The sequence below is a fragment of the Pavona decussata genome, unplaced genomic scaffold, assembly GCF_977016875.1.
Source record: "Pavona decussata unplaced genomic scaffold, jaPavDecu1.1 SCAFFOLD_115, whole genome shotgun sequence".
Lineage (NCBI taxonomy): Eukaryota > Metazoa > Cnidaria > Anthozoa > Scleractinia > Agariciidae > Pavona > Pavona decussata.
In genome coordinates, this window is record NW_028145529.1 from 923,938 (window position 1) to 931,616 (window position 7,679).

The 7,679-nt window shown below is 41.1% G+C and overlaps 1 long non-coding RNA gene across 1 annotated transcript; it reads left to right on the forward strand.

The window, feature by feature from the left end:
• Positions 1-2,912: 2,912 nt before the first annotated feature.
• Positions 2,913-5,295, forward strand: LOC146469914 (uncharacterized). The gene is made up of 2 exons (XR_014867138.1): positions 2,913-4,095; positions 4,753-5,295. It is a non-coding gene; the product is annotated as an uncharacterized LOC146469914 (long non-coding RNA).
• The last annotated feature ends 2,384 nt before the right edge of the window (positions 5,296-7,679 follow it).

Below are 7,679 nucleotides of genomic sequence, written 5' to 3' on the forward strand. Positions count from 1 at the left end.
AAATGGTCTTGTTCCTGAATATTTATCATCTAAATTTGTTGAACGAGATGAAACGCGTTACTCCCTGAGGGACTCTGTTAACAAACTATTTGTCCCGTTTCCGCGAACTAATTTCATGAAAAACAGCTTTACTTATGGCGGAGCAGTTCCGTCTGGAACAGCCTGCCCTGTCATGTGAGAGAAGCTAAATCTCTTAGTCAATTCAAAAGATTAGTTAATGATCATTTTTAATGTTAGAGTACTAGTATACACGGCATTCATGAAAAACAGGTTTTAGTTAGATTAGTTGTAGTTAGGTATTGAACAGGGTATTGAATTTTGTTTAGGATAGTTAGGTTATTTCAAATTTTTATACTCCTGATGGATTTTACCGTGTTTAAATAAAGATTTATTGATTGATTGATTATTGTAAGAAATGTTTTAATTACATCCCCAAGCGGTGCAAATTCACTGCAGCTGGTCTTTTTCTCAGGCATTCCACTTTCTTCTCGTAGGAGTTGTGATAATTTTACAGCAGGCCGTTATCCCTGATTATAGCTCCTGTTTTTAAGAGTGGTTTCTTTGGGAAAATCCGAAATCCGAATTTTTGATCCAAGATCACTCGGATCATGGTGCATCAAAGGAACCGACGAATCCTTACCCAGAGTGGATTCGTCGGTTCCTTTGATGATACACCCTGATCCGAGTGATCCGGATTTCGGATTTTCCCAAAGAAACGCACCCTTAGTCAATTCGCGTTGTATTTTTAACGATGACAGGAGTACCGCTATCAGATACCCTTAATTTGCTTGAAAGACCATCTGAAATTGACTAAAATAACCGGCAAGGCTAATCTGACTGCGACACGACCAACAGTTCCATATTTTTCTTCGGATAGTAAAGCGCGCGAACCACGCAACCGCGCGCGAAAATTGGTTCCCGCGAGGAAACGCGACGCGCGAAGGAAACCGTACTATACATGTAAGGTTCTCTCTGTGCGTCTCCTCACGGGAGCCATTTTTCGCGTGGGATCGTGTGGTTTGCTCGGGTTACTGTCCCTAAGAAAAATAAAGGACTGCTCGTATAGTCTACTTCTGAAAGGTCAAAATTTCTGGCTTTGTCTGAAGACCATTATTTTTCGCCCTCCTCCGGGCGTCTCGTCTCCGAGAATAAGTGACCGATGGCAATCCACTGCAATTGAAAAAGATTTTTGTGATCTTTTATCGATTGCCATTATTTTCCAACATCAATTGATAGCTGAATTGATATCGATTGGTTGCATTTTTTCCTGCTTCAGAGTATTAAAGCCAACGGGAATAAGCACGTTAATAACACTACAAGTTGCTCTCTCCTCCTTTGTCTTAAGCTTAGTATGAATTTTAAACTAATAATAATCAAAGATTAAAGAGTGCGTTCGTCGATATCGATCCCAGGCTCTCTCTCCTTTGGCAAGTTGGTGATGATGTCATCCATCCCTGCAAAATCAGCGGGGATACCAGATACGCGTCCCAAGGGCCATTTATTCGTCCGTCCGTCCGTCCGTCCGCTCGTTCGTTCGTTCGTTCGTTCGTCCGTTCGTTCACTAAATCAACGTTGTCCCACACAATCTCGACTATTACATCCTGCGCATATGTAACAAGGTATATACTTTGCCTGGAGATAACTGAGTTCTGATATACTTGTTTTGCCAATTAATACCAACCAATCAGTGATCGGTTTATGTGTGACAATCGATTAGTCATCGATTGATTGATATCAACTGACTCACTGTATGGATTGAATCTATTAGCTCCTCCGATCATCGATTTCCATCGATAGAATACCGTGGGGCACAGTCATGCTGATCCTCTGGTTCTTCCTATAATTCATAGCCTATCGCAATGGCGGTTGCAAATCGATAGGATTAATACGCCTGCACGACTCTCAGACGCGTCTTTCAGCCGTTTCTCTGAGCTTCAAAAGCCTCACTCACCCAAGCGCTGCGTTTGCCTCCCCGAGAAAAAATTCCGAGCTCGATAAAGGAAACTCTATGATCTAAGTTAAGATCTTCTTTGTAGGAAGATCAACTTTTACTTATTTAATGATACTTCCTGGGTTCGCGGGTGTCCTTTGGAAAAAAAATTCGTACGCGCGCAAGTTTTAATAAACCTCTAACAAACTATATATCATTATAAAGCTTAATAAATGTAGTTTCCTATAAAAAATATAATTGAGCGATCTTTTCCTTTTTTAAGTGCCAGGAGCCAGTAGAACCTCGAATCCACCGATGGTCGTTCCATTGAACAAGATGCCTGCTATACTGGCATTACGCGTGATGCCCGGACTGATTCATTTATTCCAACTGTATGCTTTGCCGATTGATAAAACTATCCTTGCTAATGGAATAGTTTGAGTCACGACGATCGCGTTACGTTGTTCCCCTTGTGTTACGTTACTCAGGGTTTCAAGGGAAATTGCGGGAATTCCATTGCGATAACGTAAGCTTCTCAATGACCTCTTCTCTGTCTGCAATCGTGGACTAAGACTGTCAAAGAAAGCACGATTCCTTCGCCAGGAACTCTCCAATTTCCACCGTTTTAGATGTCGAGTGCTTCTTAGAAGTTATTCTTTCGATTTACCGCTTCAAAATGGTGAAATTTCCGTTTGAAAACGGCACACTTGAGTCCAGAACATGTTATAAACAATATGGCGCCATAATTTAATGCAGTTTTAATGAAGAAATCAAATGATGCGTTGACGTCACACAGGTAAGGGTGAGTGGTTCCCCTCCCTCGCGATATAAGCGACAAGAATGGATTTTGATTGGCCTGCTGTTGTTGAAGACAATCAGAACAATACATCCCGAGTAGGAGAGGGAAGGGTTTAATGAATAAATTAATGTACCGATTTGTAGCTACGAGGAAGAAAAAAAAAAAAAAACAAGATGCCTGCTATTCTGGCATTACGCGTGATGCTGGGGCTGATTCATTTATTCCAACTGTATGCTTTGCCAATTGATAAAACTATCCTTGCTAATGGAATAGTTTGAGTCACGACGATCGCGTTACGTTGTTTACCTTGTGTTACGCGACTCAGACTTTCACCGGAAATGTGTGGAATTCCATTACGATAACGTAAGCTTCTCAATGACCTCTTTTCAGTCTCGCGTCGTGGTGTAAGACTGTCAAACAAAGCACGATTCCTTCTCCATGAACTCACCAATTTCCACCGTTTTAAATGTCGAGTGCTTCTTAGAAGTTATTCTTTCGATTTGCCGCTTCAAAATGGTGAAATTTCCGTTTGAAAACGGCACACTCGAGTCCAGAACATGTTATAAACAATATGGCGCAACAATTTAATGCACTTTTAATTAAGAAATCAAATGATGCGTTGACGTCACACAGGTAAGGGTGAGTGGGTCCCCTCCCTCGCGATATAAGCGACAAGAATAGATTTTGATTGGCCTGCTGTTGTTGAACACAATCAGAACAATACATCCCGAGTAGGAGAGGGGAGAGTTTAATGAATAAATTAATGTACCGATTTGTGGATACGAGGAAGAAAAAAAAAAAAAAAAAAAAGAAATCGACCCGTTTTTAGACACGGTATGCCCCCTCAGGGCATCCCGCGTAAAAAAAAAACAAGATGCCTGCTACACTGGCATTACGCGTGATGCTGGGGCTGATTCATTTATTCCAACTGTGTGCTTCGCCGATTGATAAATCTATCCTTGCTAATGGAATAGTTTGAGTCACGACGATCGCGTTACGTTGTTTCCCTTGTGTTACGCGACTCAGACTTCCACCGGGAATTTTTGAAATTCCATTACGATAACATAAGCTTCTCAATAACCTCTTTTCAGTCTCGCGTCGTGGTCTAAGACTGTGAAACAAAGCACGATTCCTTCCCCAGGAACTCACCAATTTCCACCGTTTTAAATGTCGGGTGCTTCTTAGAAGGTATTCTTTCGATTCACCGCTTCAAAATGGTGAAATTTCCGTTTGGATTCATTTATTCCAACTGTATGCTTCGCCAATTGATAAAACTATCCTTGCTAATGGAATAGTTTGAGTCACGACGATCGCGTTACGTTATTTACCTTGTGTTACGCGACTCAGACTATTACCGGAAATGTGTGTAATTCCATTACGATAATGTAAGCTTTCAATGACCTCTTTTTAGTCTCGCGTCGTGGTCTAAGACTGTCAAACAAAGCACGATTCCTTCGCCAGGAACTCACCAATTTCCACGGTTTTAAATGTCGGGTGCTTCTTAAACGTTATTCTTTCGATTCACCGCTTCAAAATGGTGAAATTTCCGTTTGAAAACGGCACACTTGAGTCCAGAACATGTTAACAATATGGCGCGACAATTTAATCCGTCCTTAATAAATATATCAAATGATGCGTTGACGTCACACCGGTAGGGTTGAGTGGGTCCCCTCCCCCGCGATTAAAGCGACAAGAATGGATGTTGATTGGCCTGCTGTTGTTGAAGACAATCAGAACATTACATCCCGAGTAGGAGAGGGGAGAGTTTAATGAATAAATTAATATACCGATTTGTGACTACGAGGAAGAAAAAAAAAAAAAAAACAAGATGCCTGCTATACTGGCATTACGCGAGATGCTGGGGCTGATTCATTTATTCCAACTGTATGCTTCGCCGATTGATAAAACTATCCTTGCTAATGGAATAGTTTGAGTCACGACGATCGCGTTACGTTGTTTTCCGTGTGTTACGCGACTCAGACTATCAGCGGAAATTTGTCAAATTCCATTACGATAACGTAAGCTTCTCAATGACCTCTTTTCAGTCTCGCGTCGTGGTCTAAGACTGTCAAACAAAGCACGATTCCTTCACTAAGAACTCACCAATTTCCACCGTTTTACGTGTCGGGTGCTTCTTAGAAGTTATTCTTTCGATTTGCCGCTTCAAAATGGTGAAATTTCCCTTTGAAAACGGCACACTTGAGTCCAGAACATGTTAAAACAATATGGCGCGACTTAATCCGTCTTTAATAAATATATCAAATGATGCATTGACGTCACACAGGTAGGGGTGAGTGGGTCCCCTCCCTCGCAATATAAGTGACAAGAATGGATTTTGATTGGCCTGCTTTTGTTGAAGACAATCAAAACAATACATCCCGAGTAGGAGAGGGGAGAGTTTAATGAATAAATTAATGTACCGATTTGTGTATACGACGAAGAAAAAAAAAAAGAAATCGACCCGTTTTTAGACACGGTATGCCCCTTCAGGGCATCCCGCGTAAAAAAAAAGAAATCGACCCGTTTTTAGACACGGTATGCCCCTTCAGGGCATCCCGCGTAAAAAGAAATCGACCCGTTTTTAGACACGGTATGCCCCTTCAGGGCATCCCGCGTAATTAATCGGTTATCGAACGCCGCGCGAAGAACGAAATCGCTGCACAGTGTTATTCACAAGGCATCAATCAACAAACAGGTGTCACGCTTTTTCGAAATTCTGATTGGTTATTTAGATATCCACGTCTAAAGTTTGAGTAGCAAAAAATATTTGAGTCGTGTTGCGTAAACAGTTGCCACGGGAAAAATATTTTGAAAATCAAAATTCCCTGACATCTTTTTGTTTGTCATTATTTTTCGAATCTTCTGGCCAAATTTCACGACAATCCGTCAAAACTACATACCCTATTAATTCGTTCAAAGTCGATATACTCTGTCAAAATTCAAGTGCGAGTTTTCGCTCGATAAAGCAAGAAAAACAAGCCTCCACAGGAGATTATGACACCTCATTAGGTGGCGAGCCAATCGAGCAACAGGACCCCATGGCGTCAACAACAATAGCACAGAATTTCGCGGAAAAAGTATCGCGTTGCAGACACGTTTTAGACTCCGCTGTTGTGATCGAGCGAGATGGGAAAAGTGGCGAAAGGAAAACGTAAAAATCAACAAGGAAAACGGGGAAAAACCAAGGCTAACGAAACCAGAAGCGCGTCAGCGGAGAGTTTGCCAAACTGTGCACTACTCGGAGGAGTGCACTGATAACAGAGATGAAATCTATTGGGTTGGTTGTTCGTTTTGATTGCGTGTAATGTAATTTACGCTTCAAGCTAAAGCGATTATTCATTTCGTATCAAAGGAAATGTATAATGAAAGAAAATCGCATTTTTACTGTTATTTAGGTACGATGGTGATTTCTTCGTAAGAAATATTCAAGATAGCGTGGAGCGGAGCAAAAAGCGAGAGAAAGGGCCACGCAGAACGCGCTATCTCTAGTATTACACGTGGGCTGATACGCTTCTGTTGAGTTCTATTTCATCGGTCTAATTCTTGCTGATTTTATTCCAATTTTATCTCGCTGCAGAAGAAAGAAATCGGCCCAGAGGATGTAGAATATGATATTTGATATTTTCACAGGACGCTTGCAAAGTTACGGCTGCAGGACTTTTGCACGGCAATCGACCTCTGTGTACTTGATCCAATAACAGTGGATTAAATTGAAGGCCGCTGGTACAGTTCTTCGTGATCACCTTCGACAGAACCTTCAACGTCGACTAGAGTTTCTTGGTCGAACCAAGAGCCTTTGTTCCTCTCTGCAAGATCACGTTTTCGATCTTCGCTGAAACCTATCTTTCCCTTTTTCTTAGGCCCTGGCATCTTCCGGGATTTTATCCACAGGCTCTTTTCGTTTTTTGATGACTTTTCCATATGGGAAGCGCCGGCAAAGAATAGAAAATTCGAAGTGAGAAATTTTCTGCAGGCGAGATGTAAACAAAATATGCCTGCCTATTTCTGAAATAAGAGCTCCCGGATGAAGCGTTTGCCGCGAAGATTCCTCTGAGGCGTCTCGCGCTAAGAAGATTATGACACCTTTTTTATTTATTTACTTTTAGATAGAAATACGTTTTCCAAAATATCTCGCGCGCTTTTTAATATTTTTCAATTTTTTTTTCAGTAAATGTTAGATAAAATCCCCAAATTCTATTTGGTCGAAAAAACTGTTTTTTCCCTTTTTTACCCTATCGAACCCAGGAAGTACCCTTAACTTCCCAGGCTTCTAGAGTGGGTGGAGGGAATGGATTACTTAACTGGATGATATTGGGGAAACTGAATTCCCACAGTAAGATTACTCTCTAACTGCATGATTGAAAATCTTAAGATGATACATGTACTTGTACCAAAAAATAATAAAAAACAAAACTACAATACTATTAAAAAGTCAATCGTTTAGTTTCATAGCATTTTAGTGTCAATCGTAGCTACTATTCAATAACTGATGAAGTGCCAAAAACATGCAAATGTGCTGAAAAAAGTACAAGAAAACAGTGAAATGTTGATTAGGCTCGATTTCCGCCGTCTCCGTGATCCTCTTTTCGGGGGGATGAGTGCGGGCTCATTTTCCCGAACAGCGGCTGGTAATCGAGCCTAAATGTTGATCTGACTGACCAGTATCGGAAGGTATCCCACCAACCGATATTTCACTCGAGTATCGATATTTTGATGGATATCGAACCAACCTTGCAGAGACAAGCAAAATGGCGGCAGGGAAAATTTCCAAATTTTCCTTCTAATCGGAAAACAGAATGTCACAAACTGAATTTTATCCGATTCTCTGTGACATAATAAGTAGCTATACTTTTCACAAGATTTTACAGCGCCATTTTAACTCCGTAATTCATACGTTTGTTCACGGGGAAGCCATTTACCCTCGAGAATTTGCTTCTGTAGCAATCAAGT